Source organism: Lepisosteus oculatus, chromosome 14 (genome assembly GCF_040954835.1).
Source record: "Lepisosteus oculatus isolate fLepOcu1 chromosome 14, fLepOcu1.hap2, whole genome shotgun sequence".
In the NCBI taxonomy this organism is placed as follows: domain Eukaryota; kingdom Metazoa; phylum Chordata; class Actinopteri; order Semionotiformes; family Lepisosteidae; genus Lepisosteus; species Lepisosteus oculatus.
In genome coordinates this window covers 31,336,328-31,354,706 of record NC_090709.1, presented here as the reverse complement: position 1 = coordinate 31,354,706, position 18,379 = coordinate 31,336,328, and the positions used below count along the sequence as shown (strand labels likewise).

The window sequence follows — 18,379 nt, the reverse complement described above, 5'->3', positions numbered from 1 at the left end:
CAGCAGTAGGAGCAGCAGTAAAATATTAGTAGTAGCAGTAGTAGCAGTGGCAGCAGCAGTTGTGGTAGCACTAGTAGTATTAGCAGTTGTGCTGTATTTAAACTCTCCTGTTCAATATAGCAGAGTTCTTGTGTTACAGCTTCACCATAATAGCTGCAGCATCAGGAGCCACAGAGCAGGAGTCAGTTTCAAATTTGAAAAAGCAACAAAATTATGAAAAAAAAAGTTCAGTCCTTGTTAATACAGCGGTGATTTAAGGCAGAGCTTCACTGGAGCTACAGATCAGGCTCTGCAGTGAGTCTGTGGTTTTTGCTCCTCCGAGCTCTTCCAGCACAGGAAGCCAGGTTGTACTGTGAGGCTGTGGGTGTCAGTGTGATGAGGCAGCTGAGAGCTGAGCTGTACAGGGAGACACACAGGGAGCCCAGTGTTCAGAGCTCCAGTGCTGCACAGGGAGAAACAGGGGAGCCCAGTGTTCAGAGCTCTAGTGCTGCACAGGGAGACACAGGAGAGTCCAGTGTTCAGAGCTCTACAGGGTGACAGGTCCTCTCCCCACACAGCTCTCTCATGGTGTCTCTCAGGGCTGAACAGGAGGGGCTGTTCCTGTCAGAATGGAGGCTGACTCTCAGAGCTCCAGTGTCAGTATGAGGAGACGCTCTCAGACCTGACTGCTGCCAGAGCCTCTGAGCCTGAGTGGCCATGAGCACTGAGCTCCTCAGCAGCTGAGAAAAGCCTCCTGTCTCCTGTGCTCACAGTGTGGTTGAACACCTGCACTGTCTTCCTGCTCCTTCTCTTCTCTCTCCCCTTTCCTGTCTCTCTCGCTGTGTGTGCTCTTATCTGTCCATCTCTCTCTCCTCTTCTCTCACTCTGACAGTTTGTGCAGAGTATCTGAAGGGGATGTAACATTGATCGGCAAAGGAAAAGACTTCTCAGAGGCAGAATAATAAAAAAATCTTTATCTCCTCTCAGTCAGATTCACAGCTCAGACTCACACACAGAGCTCTGGGTCCTTCAGTACTTTAACCAAACTCCTCCGTACTGAACACACAGAAGCTCATCTCCATCCTTCTCTTTATCCTGACAATCCAGAACCAGAGCACATTGAGACAATCAGTGCTGCTACATGAACAATATCACACAGAACAGCCTGGACTCAGGTCACATGTCCCCCTTTTCTCCTTCCTCACAGCCTCTTAGAGACAGAGAAGAGCTCCTGGTTCTCCTCTCCATGAACAGGGCTCAGGGGTCACTCATCTGGCAGCTGTGGGCTCTGTTCCAGGTCAGAAGCAAGAAGCTTCTATTAACCCTTTCCAGGCCCTCCAGCCCTTCAGCATTACTGCCCTGATTCATTGTCTGTACTGTAAGTCAGCCTCCATCCCTCTGTCAGAAGTGGTTTACTGAAAATTGAGCAATATGTGTTTATCTCTTATTATTATTTTTACTGATTTAATGAACAGCAGTATTGCCACTCTCTCACGGAGTCTTATATACAGTTAAACAGAGTCTGATAACAGTTATACAGTTAATTAAATCACCAAACTGGTTGAGGAACTGAGAGCTCGAGTGGAAATAAAACCAGGAGATGCTCTTCAACCTTAAAAGCGCTTATTACAGGGACTTGTGCCCTTTCTCTTCTTCTCTAACGGAGCATGCTTTACAACGCATTAGTCTGTGAAGTAAACTATTTTTTTTTGTTTAATAAATTGTATTCCTCGGTTTGTCGGTCTCCTTCTCCAGCTGTTATGAATCGCCTCTCTTCACAGCCTGGTGTTTTTCCTTTTGGAGATGTTACAGTATATCTGTAAGAAAAGCCCCCCGGGCTCCGGACAGGAGTCTCCTCCAGCGGAGACGCGCTCTGCTCTGTCAGAAAGAGCGCTGTGACGTCACAGACACCAGCCAGAGCGCCGGGATCAGAGAGCGAGACCGCAGGAGGAGCGCGGAGCTCACTGAGGAGAGATCTTGATCACTTATCTATCGACAACCAATTAATTCAACTAAAAAACCTTAGAATCATCAATTAACTTCACCGATTGGTGAGTACTGATTATTTTCTTTCTTTAAATTCTTTAAATATCTAGAAAAGAGTCAATACACCCTGTATCGATCAAATAACATAGTGTGTTTAGTGTTCATAATGTTCAATCCCAAATTAAAGAATGATTATTCAAATTATTGTTTAGAAATTGTATTCTAGAGCTTGAAAATTATATTCCAAGTTGATAAATTTGTGTAGGTAACAGTTTAAATGCATTTTTCCACTGTTTACAAATTATAAGTATGGTAACCACGGCGACACGTGCCACATCACTGTGCCCAGCTAGGTGTCTCGCCTTCGTCACAAAGAGTGGTTTGACGTCACGGACTAATACTAATGCGAGTGTATTCATATTTAATATTAATGAGAGTACAATCGGTAGCTTTAATAATGCTAGTGTTCATGTCAGTATTAATGGTGATTGCGCTTCTGATAGTTTTGATGCCAGTATTCATGTTAATATTAGTTATAATTATAGAGTTACTGTTAGAGTATTTACACTAGTAGTCATGTTTTAGTGATAGCATTACTGTTATTATTAGTATTAGTAGTTCAGTAGTAGTTTGTGTCAGTGATAATGATAGTGTAATTCTTAGCGATAGAGTTACTGTTTTAATGTTAGTGGCATTTGTGTTAGTGTTAGTTATACTGTATTTGTAGTTCTGAGTGTGTGTGTTTTTGTCTGTGTGTGTGTGTTGGTGTGTGTCTATAAGTATTTGTAGTCTATGTGTGTGTCTGTGAATGTGTGTCTGTGAGTGTGTGTAGTGTATGTGTGTGTGTCTGTCAGTGTGTGAATGTGTGTCTGTGAGTGTGTGAATATGTGTGGGTGGGTGTCTGTCAGTGTGATAATGTGTGTGATTGTGTGGGTGTATATCTGTCAGTGTGTGTGAGTGTGTGTGTAGGTGGGCTTGGGCTCCACTCGTGTGTCTGACAGAAGTGACCCATCAACAGGTGTTGAGGTCCAGAGTCGCCTGAGAGTGGAACCACTTTCTAGATTCCAGACCAACGTCCAGAGAGCTGTGAGTGCTCTGTTTTTATCACTATAACTAGTAATGACAGCAGTAGTAGTATTAATATCAGAATTAGTATTAGAATTTGTAGTCATGGTCATAGTAGTAGCAGCAGAAGTAACAACAGTGGTAGTTGGATTATCCAAGCACTAACTCCAGGAACTACAGTATTACACATTTATACTCTATTTTTCAGGTATGTTTTGTAAAGTGCTTTGATGTTCTGGATTAAAAGGCAAAATATAAGAAAAAATTGATTGATTGATTGACTGTGAGAGTGAAGTCTGGTCGAACTTGTTTGTCTAACTGAACTGTCCTGTCCACAGATGTCAACAGAGGTGAACAGAGAAGATGTCCAAACCCACCAGAGACTTAAGACAAGTTTGAGAGTCAGGCCCCGGACCCAGAGAGCTGTGAGTCCACTGTTGATCTTCTTCATATTGTAATTCTTCCTCTTCTTCCTCCTCCTGAAATTAAAGCTCATCACAGTAGCCGTGCTCTATTGTCCTCTCTTGAAGAAGAGAAAGACTCTACCTGACAGTGTGTGCATCTGCGTGTGTGTTAGTGTGTGGGAGTATGTGTCTGTGGGTGTGTGTGCTTGTGAGTCTAGTCCAGCCTATGTCTGTAACACAACTGTGTCTGACATCCCCAGATCAGGAAGGAGGTAACAGGAGACTCAGCCAAAACAGGAGCCAGACCCAAGACCCCAAGAAAAGCAAGTCTGCATTATTATTATTATTATTATTATTATTAGTAGTAGTAGTAGTAGTAGTAGTAGTAGTAGTAGTAGTGAGAGGGTGAGTGTGTGTGAGGTTGTGTGTGAGAGAGGGTGAGCATGTCTCAAACTCCATTCCTAGAGGGTCTGGTGCATCATCTGGTTTCCTGCCCAGAGGTCTTGGTTACAAAGTTGATCTAATTTTTTAATTAAACAAAAAATATTCTAATACTGTACCTTTATCCAGACCTTAAATATCCAACTATGCCTTGAATATTTTGAGTCTTCAACAGTGAGAGACATCAAAATATATTATTAAACACATTATTTCCACATCTTCTTATGAAAATAATTAGATTAATTGTTTAATTGGCTAGCCCTGTTTGGAAAGAAAACCTGGAGATGCACCTGGCTCTCCAGGGATTGTGATTGGGCTTGAGACCCCTGGTCTAGCAGAACTGGCCCCTCAACAGGTCTCGACAGGGATGTTGGGGATCATGAAGCTGGATAGCTGAGGGCTGGACACTGCTTCTGGATCGAGGACGACAGGCCACTGTCATGTAGGGTCATCTTGGCCCATGATGATGATGTGTGTTTGTGTGACTGGCTGGTACAGTAACTCTGTTTTCTCCTCCCCAGCACCGCCTGGAGAAACTCGCTCAAGTCGAGAGAGGAATGGCCGAGCAGAGAGAATGGTGTCACACCGAGACCTAGGGCAGATCCCACAGGAACGTGAGTATTGGCTTTAGCAACATGGCTAGACAGCTTGTTCCACACCCCCACCCTCCTCTATGTAAAGAAAGGTGTTGATGATGACGATGGTGGACATGATGATTGTCATGATGAAGAAGGATATGGTGATGAAGATGGTGGAGATCATTTATTAGAAATGTGATGAAGATGATGGTGACGAAGATAGTGGAGATTATAATGGTGGAGGTGTTGATGATGGTGACACAGTCATGCCTGTGTGTGGCTGTGTGTGAAAGGAAAGGTGGGGTTGGATCGGGTCTGCCGCTGTCATCTGATAGGACTGTCAGAGGAAGAGGGAGCAGACTCCCCCTGTGTCTCACCCCAGGCAGCCGAGAGCTGCAAGTCTGTGAGCCTGATATGTCTGTGACATCTATCGAAAGTTTGGTTTCAGCTGCAATGATGATGACTGTGATTGCTGGGAGACCAGGGGCAGGGCTTGGTCCTCCTAAAGAAGACCCTCTCAGTTTCCACTCTGTCCTCCTCATGCCCTCTCTGTGCCCCTGTCCCCTCAGGCCAGCCAGCCAATCACCAGGCAGGAGACCGAGACCCAGCTGTGGAACTACCCTAAGGGCCCGGAGAGGGATCTGCAGAAGGACAGGGCATGGACCTCCTCCTTGGCAGCCCCCATACCCCATTGCTCGCCCCCTCACACCCCCCCTCACCCACCCCCTGGTACACCCGCTCACCCGGGCCTGACCCCAGCGGCCCTGTGGCGGCTCAGGGAGGGCCTGCAGGTCGAGCTGGAGGGGCTGCTCCAGGAGGAGGAGATACGGGTGCGGACCTGGGCTCAGAACATGATATCATCTATCCAGCTGGACTGCCTGGCGCTGTACAATGAAGTCCTGCCTGACTTTGAATCAGAGGGATTGGTAAGTCCCTTAAACCCCTCCCCCTTGCTTGAATCACACTGAGGTATGCAGGGGCTGGGGCGACTCACCTCTCCAAGACACCTGCGTCATCCCACTCCCATTTCACCTCAACATGGTTCTGAGAAAATCTCCCGTCCCCAAGGGGAGAGAGACAGGAGCCGGGCTGGGCCTCCAGCCCTCTGTTTATTCAAGATTATTGCCTCAGGAGGTGGGTGACGTGGAAGACACACTGTCTACAGATCACCACTAGGGACAGCGTAAAGCATCCATGAGACTCTTGATCATGGATAAGGATAACAGTGGGATGACTCCCCCTCTCTTGACTCACTGCCTACTGATGATGTTATGTCACTCCAGCTCCTCCTCATGGTGGTGTCTGCAGTCAGGCAATTTGGAGAATTGTTGAGGGATGATGATGAATATTCACCTTTCTTGTTCTCCCAGGGCACAGGCATCATGAAGCAGGACAACTATGAGGAGGTGAAAGAGGCGCTGAAATCCTACTTCGAAAATACAATGGTCAGGTGTGACTTATCCGAGGTGGACAAGTGCTTCCGCCAGGCAGCAGCCGAGCTTGACCTTATCCTGCAGAAGTACCTGGGAGATGTTGTGGCCGAGGTCTGTGAATAGCAGGTTTATTTTGATAAAAGACATTTCTCATCCCCTTCTATTGTTGGTGTCTATTTCATGTAAAGGATTTGACTTGAAAATGAAATGTTTAATCGACTTACAGGGAGTCTTCTTTAAGATGTGTATCGGATAGCTCTCCACTGTCACTTTACTGGACTTTTGAAGTAACCAATCTACAATGAAAATATATACTGCACATCTTAAGGAACATGAAGAGAAATCCGTGTGCTGATTGTCACCAAAAATGTCACAAATTAACCGCCAAACTGTTTAACATGTCCAGCCACCTCTTCCTATTTTGCAGTGATTATAATTCTTTCAGTTTCTTCTCTTGTATTTTCCTTACTGTTTCACTGTCCCCTTTCCCCATGTGGAGATTGATCCACAGACGAAACCCTGTTTCACCATTTGTTTGTTCAAAGTCTTTGGACTGACTTGCGACTTGCGAAGCCCCAGTGGCACAATCAGTCAGTGTGCACAGCAGAGTCATGGCGATGTTGTGTGTTCACACCTCACCTGGAGCAATGGCACCTACAGATCATATACAGCTTAACATCTCATATACAGCGTTTGAGCTGTCACCAGAAAACGCCTGGTTTCGAATCCCAGTCACTGCTGAGGGACAGTCTTTTTACAATTAAGAATTTAAATTGCATACTCTTTAGATTTTTAATAATTTGAAACTGTGTATTACAGAATGTCAATCATTAAACATTAAAAAGTAGGTATATTTTATAAAAGAAAGATTGCTCTTGTGGACAAAAGTACACAACCTTCCACCTTCATCATAAATATTTTAATTATGCATAAATATTTTATGCATCAAAGTCTTTAACTTGGTAACTAACATGGGTTCTGGTTTTAACATGCTTGTTCTAACATTATTAAGCTTATATTCTGTAATTCATAAAAAGTTATAACGTTTTATCCTTTTCTAAGAATTCGTAGTAAAAACACCACTTGCTGTTATTGTAAAAAAATACATGTTGTAGTGATTTAACATCACTTGATAGTTATATTAATATGGGATTGTGTAACTAAGCAGCTAAAGTATCACAAGTGGACGTTTTGGAAACATTTTGATATTCGTTTCTTTAAAAAATAACTTCTATTGTCATTGTAGTGGTAATGAGCACTGTAATTGTCACGAAAGCTTTCTTTCCAGACCCTATGCGGATGACACAATCCGGGGTTGAGTGAGGAAACACAGGGAAAAAGTCATGCAGGATACGGGAATAAAAACAGGGGGGCGTGTCCATGGAGTGCTGGTGGTCGGGGAAGGTGTAGCGAGGCAAACAATCCGGGGACGAGTCCAAAGAGAAGTCCACAAACAAGGCAAAAGTCCATGGCCAGGAGATCCATCCAAGACAGGAGATTAAAAACCAGAACCGGGTCGGGACCGGCAAGGGGAACAGGAACAGAAACTTAAAACTATGACGGAGCCAGACACATCCAGGACCCGGGCTCGCATGATACAGGAACCAATGCAGAGCCCAGATTGGCGTCTGCGTCTGGCTTATAAGGGGGAACTAAAAAGGGGCTGGAACAAGGGACAGGTGTGGGGAATAAGGCAAACAAGGAAGGGCTGGAGCGCCCTTCAGAGGAGGGGTTTGCGATCATGACAGTAATGTACCTAGGCGCACCTAGGCGCGATCAGAGCCGAATGCATAAAGATAGTCCACTATTATTATAGTCTACTACTACTATAGTCCACTATAGCTTATTGTGAACATGATGTGTCTTTTTCAGGTTTACACCTGAATTAAGAAAATCTATATTTTGTCTTCATCCAAATGTCATCAGCCAGTAATCAGCCAACAATTAAACTTGGAATTAAACCCAAAATTTAACTGTACTATATAGTAAACCACCTGGGATTGAACCCAGTCTGTCACATCATTCAACAGGAAACCAGCTGGCTGGGTAAAGGAGATCTCAGCCCAAGTGCCTGATTTGCTCTGGGATGTTGTGTCTGGCAAAATTGGCTCCTGCGTGTGAATTTGGATTAATTATTATACATAATGGTTTTGTTTTTAAGCATTTCTTAATGGAAATCTTTAAGTTAATCAAGGGAGAGTGGAATGGTTATTTTGTTTTACAATTGGCAGTAATTGGATCAACCAATTATCAACCAGATGGCCAAACGATTTATTTATTTTTTAAATTAAATAAAAAATAAGATACAATGACGTGTCCCTGCCTAACATCGCATGACTTTAAAATCTGTAAAAAACTGGTTTAGTTAAAAACCACTTTTTATGCGCAACAAAATTGGGTGATTTTTCATCTTCGTGATCAACTTTGAACCTTTGTGTTAGCTTTAAGATTTTTACTTTTTAATTAAATGTTTAAAATACTCGAATTTCATAAACGTAACACACTTTTCATACAGAAAAAAAAATCACATTCTCTTCTCTTCCTGTTATGTAGGACACATCAGCTGGTCTTTTTTCCCCAGTCAGAGGCTGTGAAAATACTGCGCCCCATCAAAGACGGGGGGAGAAGCAGCACAGCCTGAGCTTTCGCAGTGCAAATGGCACCAATCGCGTCTACATTTATTATTTAGTTTTTAAAATTAAACAACATCAATCATTGTCTTTGTCTTCTAAGTTCCTGAATTAACTTTAAGCATAGCTTTCTCACCATTTAGATTTATTTTTCATACCATCGTTAATCAAAGCAAGAGCCTATTGTACTTCACACACGTGGAAAGATTAGATTGTAATCTGTTGTCATAACAATCAGAAATAAAATAGTATGTGATATTTGTGTAGATGAAATGTTTCTAAAATTTATTTTTTTACTTAAAAATGATTAAAATGTATAATCTTTCCATGTGTAATGTCATTAGAAAGTACAATAAGCCCCTGTTTTGTTTAACGATCGTTTAAAAAATAAAACGAACTGGTGAGAAAGCTATGTTTAATAATAAAATATTTCAAGTTAAATTAAATTATTTACATTCTATTTTTAAGTTTTAAAGGCAGGCGCACTCAGAGCCATAAACACTGGGCTGCAGAATGGTGTCCTTACGGCACCCTCCTTTTCTCTGAGCTCAGTGGGTGCACCGTTTTCTCAATCTCCTGCTAATTCATTTCACACCACGGGAAAACAGGAGAATGTGATTGTTCTGGATCTGTAAGAAATTTGTGTTGCGTTTACAATATTCAAGTCTTTAATTAAAAAAATGTTTAATTAAAAAGTTTAAAAAATGTACAGCTTGCACAAAGATTGTAAGCTGATCACACAAAATATTTTTTTTTTCGTATTTTTTTCCTAAACCAGTATTTATGGGTTTTAAAACCATGCAATGTCTATTTGAGACATACACTTTAATGTTTCCTATTTTTGATTTTCTTAAAAATTAAAAGAATCGGTTGCCCATCGTGCCACACAATATTATGTTACATTTTTAGGTTTTTGAGAGACTTCAGCATGCTTCAAGTGATGCATAAAAAATATACCATAATGTCTTCTCGCGTTATCACTTGCACCTGGAATCCGCTTTATTCAAACTAGGATTTCTAAAACTGCAAGCAGGTACTAGATATTGTTTAAATTAAAGCTGTGAAATTTTTCACAAATCACGATCTTTAAAACTGTAGGTTGCAGGCTCTGTCATTTTTTCACAAAATTATCGACATCTGAAACATTGTGTCTCCTACACGAGTATTTTAATAAGCGAAACTTATGAAAACTGAAGAAAAAAATGACTCTGAAAAAGATACAAGAAGCTTGAAATTATTATTATTAAATTAATACTGTTAATAATGACCAGACACATATATAGTTTCAGTGGTATTTTTAATTTGTTATTCTCGATTCTAATTACAATATATACAACTTTGTTTTAAGGCTTGAGGCATCTGTTAAACTGCCCAACTGAATAAAGTGTTTTGAATCAAATCGGTTGAACAGTTGACAGTATTCCCGTTTGATAATTCACGTTTTTATTTCATTATTAATATTAATTAACATTGAATATGTTATGATGAATATATATATAAATATGATAATATAGTGTACATAATACTTACTATTTTATTTTTTTAAGTATTTGTTAGAAGAAAAACTTGTCCCGTAAGCAGGTATTGAACTTGGATTGTCAAGGGCTGCTCGAAAACACAGCTGAGACGAACAGTTTTAAAATGTTTTGAAAGTAATCATGCGCGATTGAGTCAAATTAAAAATAAACCATGTTTACAAAGAATGTGGATTACAGTAAATTAATATCATTATTAATTTCTTTAGATAAGCGATTCCATCGATAACGAGTGCAAGTTTTCATAGGAAAGGTTAATCACTTAACTCAGTTAACTTTGAATGTGTTTTGATATTTATAAATACCAACAAATTCAATATAGTGTCAATAATATTTACTTTTGTAGTTTTTCAAATAAATTTTTATTTGTTAAAAGAAAACTCATGGCAAGAGCTGGGTTCAATCCCCCAACTTCCAGCGTGCAAGTTAGATGCCTAAGCCATTATACCACCACACCGCTTGATAGTTTAAGCTATAACTGAATGAGGGGTTTCCAAGGGGATGAATGAGTCAAATTGATGAAGCTGTTTACAAAGAAAGTCTACTACTGTAATAATTTGAGCTATATGAATAGAATTATATCGTTATTAATTTATTTAGATACACGATTCCAGATTATATTCCCTATTAATCAAATTATAAAAAGTATGTGTTTTTTAACTGTGATAACGAGAGCAATTATTCATAGAAAAGGTTAAACTTTTTATGAAGTATATAAACTTAATACAGTCAGAAGTACGTAAAAACTTCTCAAAAATAACCACAGTATGTAACGGAATGAAAGATTTTGATGCTTAAAATTTTTATACTGGTTTCACACAATCATTTCACTAACAACCAATGCATCACGAGTGCTGCCTGTCGGTCATTTTGGCTAGCCAATCACTTACTGCGGTACAACGCTGTGATCTGTAGATACTTTCACGCAGTACAGGGTTGTACTGTACATTTTAAATGCATGTATCTGTATATATAAAAATAATAAAAGCCAACCACTTTATCATAATATTCTCACTGAGAGGAAGGAATTAGTGTAAATAGTTTAAACACTATTACAAATGATAATAAGTGCAGCTTTATGATAACCCTAAGAAAATACTATTATATTTCATATACCTAGAATACAAAATTAAGGAAAAGTAAAAGTATCACTTAAAAGAAAAAATGAGAAAATCATTAGTTAATGAACTATTAGAATACAATATATATAATATTTCTGAGTACATGATTATGTAAAGCTAAAAACTACTTATTATGTTGAAAGAACTGCAAAAACACAATGATATGCATACAATGCATGGGATAGTAAAAAAATAAAACTTTTCTGACCTTTGGAATTGAAATTATACAACAACTAAAAATTAGAGGTAGATTTACTATAGCTGGAACAAACTTTATATCGTAAAGATAAGAGACAGGTGAGTTTATAAAGAACAACATGAAAGTGAAGCTCCCAGGATTCATAGGAAGGCATACAGCAACTTAAACCCTTTATCAAACTAGGTGAAGCCTAGACAAAGAAGAACCAAAGCCATGAAATAAGACTTTTGTCATGGTCTAACACAACGTAAGAATAAATTTAGACTAAATATTTACTATTTTACAGGAGAATTATACTGTAATACTATTTCTCAAGAAACCGAGAGAGAATTCACGTGCAGTATCATTTTGCTTAAAGTTGAACTGAGTAAAAACAATACAGTTGCATTGTAAACTTGCATGTACAATACACTATTTCAAGTCTGAACTATAGTACAACTCACTGCTCTGTGACTCCTTGCATCTCTACACTATAACTTCCATCGAAAATATATTTTATCAGCAGCATGCAATTGATACTTACAATATTTTGTTTAATACTGTAATGGGGATGTAAGAACTACATTTAGCGATAACACTGCTGATATTGATGGAGTTGAAATGTATGATGTATTTATTGACAGCTATATCTGAGCCGATAATGAATAAAATACCTCCTGTAAAGTGTTAGGATTCATAGCAAGCCATATTTCTCCCCCCTGTTGTAACAGAAGAAATAAGGTTCTTGATCCCGAGATGAAGTAAAACAGATGAGTTTATTGCATGCAAGGAACAATAAAGCCGAAGTCTTGTTTCCCGCAAGAAACAACAAAACCGAAGTATTGTTCCCCGTACTGGTACAAACTTTTGGGTTATATAGTGTTTTCTTCTCCGTTTCTGACGTCACTCGGTCTGATGGTAAAGAGGGGGGTTCATGGTATTTGGCCAGTTTACGATGTTCTGGACAAATGGTCAGTTTAAGATTACACCCAGGGGGGTTCCTAGCTTGCATCTGCAATCCTTATCAGTTAACCCCCTTTTCTGCCATAAACCCCAGCTTGTGACTTAGAAGTCTAAACCCCCTACAGAAAGGATTAAATTCAAACCCCCGTCTTCTTTAGTAAATCTTTCCATGACCGACCAACGGACCACGAGTGCCCCTGTCAGTCAACCAATCACGTACCGCGGTATTTTGCGTCATCGCGCGTCACTTTGAATGGCTGCATCTGTACACCTACACACTCACACACATTTACACCCACAGACACTACACACACTCACAGACACAACACACATTATACACCCAATCAGACACTCACACACTCACAGATACACACCCACACACTTACTCACACACATTCACAGACACACAAATAAACACTATATACACACATAGACACCGCATACACTCTTAGGTACAGATGCACTATAACTAATACTAATGCAATAGTGCTAATATTACAACAGCAACACTAACACAGTAACACAATAACACCAAAACTTACACTATCATTGTTACTAACACTAACACTGACAAAAAATACTACTAGACTAATAATACTTATAATTACGGTAATACTGTCATGAAAACTAACATGGTGATGATACTCTGACACTAACAGTATAATTATCACTAATATTAACATGAATACTAGCATTAAAACTAAAATTAAAAGTATCTATCATCACAATCTCTCACATGTTTACTTATATTATTAGTAAAACTACCAGATACACTCTCACTAATATTAATATGAATACATGCATTCATACTAAAACTATCAGTAATGCTATCATCATTAATACTCACATAGACACATAGACACTACACACACTGACAGACATACCCACACATACACTTACAAATATAAAACTACATACTGACAGACACCACACATTCACAGACACACACCATACAAACACATTCACAGGCATGCATTCACACACAGATACCACAAACACACTTATCTACAGATACAAGATGACTAACACAAATAGAAATACTACTAATATTACAACAGTAAGACTTTCACTAACACTGACACAAACTACTAATAATAACAGTAATGATATTACTAAAACTAACATTACTACTAGTGTTAATACTCTAACAGTAACACTATAATTATAATTAATATTAACATGAATATAAACATTAAAACTAAAACGATCAGTAGCACTATCATCATTAATACTCACATGAACACTAGCATTAAAACTACCAGTTGTACTCTGACTAATATTAACATTAAGACACTGGTATTAGTATTAGTTGCTGCCCGTGACGTCACACCGTTCTCTGTGACAAATGCGAGACACCTAGACACGCGCAGTGACGGGGCGCCTGTCGCCGTGGTTACCATTCTTATGATTTTTAAACACTGGAAAATGCATTTAAACTGTTACCTACATTCATTTATCAACTTGGAATATATTTTTCCTGCTCTGGGATACAGTAACCTAAATAATAATATGAATAATCATTGTTTAATTTTGGATTAACCATTATTAACATATAACGCACAATTGTAATTGATTGATACAGTCTTTATTGACTGTTTTCTAGATATTCAAAGAGGGTCAAGAAAAGAATCAGTACTCACCAATCGGTGAATTTAATAGTTTATTCTACGGTTCTTCAGTTTAATTAATTGGTTGTGGATAGATAAGTGATCAATAACTCTCCTTCGTGATCTCAGCGCTCCTCCCGCGGTCTCGCTCTCTGATCCCGGCGCTCTGGCTGGTGTCTGTGACATCACAGCACTCTTTCTGACAGAGCAGAGCGCGTCTCCGCTGGAGGAGACTCCTGTCCGGAGCCCGGGGGCTTTTCTTACAGATATAACACCCCCCAAAAAAAAGAACACACCGGGCTGTGAAGAGAAGTGATTTATAACAGTTGGAGGAGGAGAGTGACAAACCAAGGAATGAAATTCATTAAACAGGAAAAAAAATAGTTTACTTCGCAGATTAATGTGTTACAAAGCGTACCCATGTGGAGCAGTAGAGAACGAGCACAAGTCCCTGTAATAAGCGCTTTTAAATGTTTTAAACGAATCATCAGAGTACAGGAATCAGGAGGAACAGACTCCTGATCCTGGAGGTTAAATTGGGTATCCTGGTTTTATTTCCAGCCAGCTCTCAATTTCATAGGTAGTCTGATGGTTTAAATTAACTGTGTAACTGTTACAATAATTAATCTAATTGTAAATTTATAAGACTGTTAGACACTTGTGAGAGCAGCTGAATCCCAGGGCTGGTGTGGAATCTTCTGTGTGATCTGAGTTCCACTGCTCAGAGCTACAGACTGGTCAACTAGTCACTATTGTAGACATGACCATCGGATCATCAACTACTAATAATCAATATACTGATCAGAGTGTCAATACTGGTGTTTATTACATAAATACTAAGATAATTCCACACTCATGTGTGTTATAAAACATTTATAAAACATGTTTGGAGGCTGACATACAGTAAAGAAAGTACAGTAATATTGAATGGCTGGAGGTCCTGGAAAGGGTTAATAGAAGCTTCTTGCTTCTGACCTGGAACAGAGCCCACAGCTGCCAGATCAGTGACCCCTGAGCCCAGTTCACAGAGAGGAGAACCAGGAGCTCTTCTCTGTCTCTAAGAGGCTGTGAGGAAGGAGAAAAGGGGGAGATGTGACTTGAGCTGTTCTGTCTGATATTGTTCATGTAGCAGCACTGATTGTCTGAATATACTCTTGTTCTGGGTTGTCAGGATAGAGAACAGTATGGAGATGAGCTTCTGTCCGAGTGTGAGTCTGAGCTGTGAATCTGACTGAGAAGAGAATAATGATTTTTTATTCTGCGTCTGAGAATTTTTCTTCTTTGCCAAGTGGTGTTACATCCCCTTCAGATACTCTGCACAGTCTGCCAGAGTGAGAGAAGAGGAGATAGAGATGGACAGATAAGAGCACACGCAGAGAGAGATATACATCTTGATTTACTTTGAAACAAGTGTTAATTTCCTTTCTGGAACAAGCTGTTTCTTAATTTCAAGAAAGTCATACAACTTCAGAAAAATAAAGTACAAGTCTTGCTTATCAGAAACACTGCAAGAAAATGCCAGTGATTTTTTTTTCTCCTTTTAACGAAAAGTGGAGAAAAACAACTGCAGTGCATCTCCGTCGGCTTGATTTAGCTTAATACAAGTATTCACTTCCTTTTCTGGAAATTACAACCTATGAAAGATTAAATAAAGTTCTTGGTTATTCTTGGTCAGTGCAGAAGAAATACTGCTGGCTGTCAGGAAAACGCCAGTATTTAATTTTCTTTAACTACAAACGTGTGAATGGTGAAAAGCAACAGGAGTGTGTCTATGTACAGCTGTTAAATAAAGGGCTGGTGGTTCAAGCCCACTCAGGGATGCGCTAAGATTTGTTCCTACAGATGCAGCCATTCAAAGTGCGTGGTACAGACACGTACCGCAGGTAATTGGCTGCGGTATCGCGTATCATGATGCAAGATGACGCGGTACGTGATTGGTTGATCGACAGGGGCACTCGTGGTCCGTTGGTCTGTCGTAGAAAGACTTACTGTAAACGTCTTTACTGTGCCCATTGTAGATATTAAATTTTACCACTGAAGGGAAATCTTAGTAGCTGAGCAATAAAAAGAATAGGAGCATACTGTAACGCGTGTGAAGGCCATAAACGATATTAATTTTGGAACATAAACATACAGTATATAGCTGGTCTTGGTACTTTAAAGAAAAAAATACACACTAGTATTCCATTTCTCCCTAAACATTTTAAGCTTCGAAGTCTTTAACTAACGTGATACCGGAGTCAACAAGCATACTTTTAGAATTTGATTAATAGGGAATATAATATGGAATCGCGTATCTAAAGAATTTAATAACGGTATGATTATATTCGTGTACTGCGACAGGGCTGTGTAGGGCTGTTTCGCCTCCCTGTTCATGCACGTTGTCTTGTAGCCTACTGGTCTAGGTGCGTGACTAACAACGCACAGGTTGTGTGTTTGAATCCAGCTGGTGCTAGACTTTGCTTTTAACAAACATTTCTTCGAAAAAATAGAATAGCGATATTATGGACAATCAATTGACTTTTATATTTCAAAATATCGCAACATGATCGATTCTAAGTCATTTTTGATAACAATGAATAGTCACCTTCTTCCCTTCTGACAGCGGTTCCTGCTTCTATTGTGTGTGTGTGTGTGCAACAGAGTAAATTTTTATAGAGAAATGGAGGCTGGACAGTATGCGTTACAATATAAACATTTATATTGATTTAAATCGTGTTCTGATTTAAATCGCAAACGCGTGTTTAATTATGTGTTTTTTAATCATAATCAGGCTAATGCATTTCTACATTTTCTGTATGAACCAGCTTAGAGGTTCATACAGAAAGACAGCTTGTGTTTAAATTGAGTGTAAGGTAATTTATGCTTCTAAAGTCATGGTCAGCATTTATTATTGTACTGTACTGTAAACTTTTTCTGTGCCTAGTCACATTATTTTATAGAGTTTTTATTGTGTTATTAAATCCGGTGGCGCTGTGTGTAAGTTTCCTGACTCCCATGTCACATGGTCTGTGATTGAATCCCATGGAACTATGACTTTATTTTTTAACAAACATTTCTTTGAAAAAATGAAACGTTTCCCTTGGTCAGAGATTAAATAAAACCTCACTCGCACCAAACAAATTTATATTTCTAAATATCACAACATGATCGAATTTAAGTCTTTTTAATAACAATGAATAGTCACCTATGCGTTACAAAATATACATTTATATTGATTTGAATCGCGTTTTGATTTAAATCGTAAACACGTGTTTAAATATATGTGTTTAAAGGCGATATACTGTATAAAAGCGCTGATTCCTATGGAGTGTGTTCCGCCGGGGATTCAAAAAAATTATTTTAAATAGGCTGATAAAGCTTAGACTACTGTAACTGTATTCTAGCCTGTATTACAACAGAACATTGGACAATGTAACGTAAATTGCAAAAATGCACTTGGAATCTGTCCAAGCCCTCCTACAAAAATTATTTAAACTGCGACACTGATCATTCATCTCTAAATAAACTTTATTTTATATAGCGTTTTAAGCGAATAGGTAATTAGATTGCTCATAAACCTAATCGCTTTTTCTACATAAACACAGCGTGATTGCTCTCTGAAAATGCTTTTCCTTTATATTTACAGTAGGCTCAGATTTCAACTATAGATCGTATTATTATAAACTTTCTTGGAAAAATGTCTTTTATGTAAACCATGTTTGCTATTAATTCATTTAGGGCTAAAATACATTCATTGTCTTCCAATCGAGTCGAGTTGACATTGGAAGCTTGCCACACCCGGACTGTTAAACCAACGCATTAGCACGTCAAAGCCCATTGAGGGTATTGAGCCAGTATTGGCTTTAGTATTCCCCCCCTCTCCCCTCAATTCAATTCAATTCAAGGTGTTTTATTTGCATGACAGATGGGTACAAGCAGTGTTGGGTATGTATATTGTAACGCTTACGGCCCACAGGCACTGTGTAAGAGCCGGCGTACCAGAGCAGCGCACCGAGGGAGCGTCTGCATTTATAACTTAGTTTTTAAAATTAGTCAAGCAATATGAAGCATCTCCTTTTACTTTTAAGTCCCTTAAATACATTGAGCACAGCTTTCTCACCACTTAAGATTGCTTTTGATACCATCCTTACACAAAGCAGAAGGGAAATCTTCTGCCCCTTATGCAAAACCAAACCCTCCTCCCATCCCAGTTTACCCTCTTTATCATCCTCAAAATCTACCTCGATTTTCAACTTAAAGCATTACTGCTTACTGGGTTTTTGAGGGGGAGGTGTCTTTCGCTGGAAATCTCGAAATACTCAATACTTTCGCTGGAAATCTCACTACTCAACCCCCTCTCTGCCGGAGTGCTGGCTGTGACGAATTAAACCGGTTAAATCAGAACACGATTTAAATCAATATAAATGTTTATATTGTAACGCATACTGTCCAGCCTCCATTTCTCTATAAAAATTTA

The 18,379-nt window shown here is 39.2% G+C and overlaps 1 long non-coding RNA gene and 1 pseudogene across 1 annotated transcript; both read left to right on the top strand.

The window, feature by feature from the left end:
* Positions 1–18,379, top strand: part of LOC138242338 (zinc finger protein 850-like) — a 1,462,105-nt pseudogene that overhangs the window by 677,491 nt on the left and 766,235 nt on the right.
* On the top strand, positions 2,993–3,757 carry LOC138242382 (uncharacterized). The gene is made up of 3 exons (XR_011191536.1): positions 2,993–3,051; positions 3,369–3,455; positions 3,695–3,757. It is a non-coding gene; the product is annotated as an uncharacterized lncRNA (long non-coding RNA).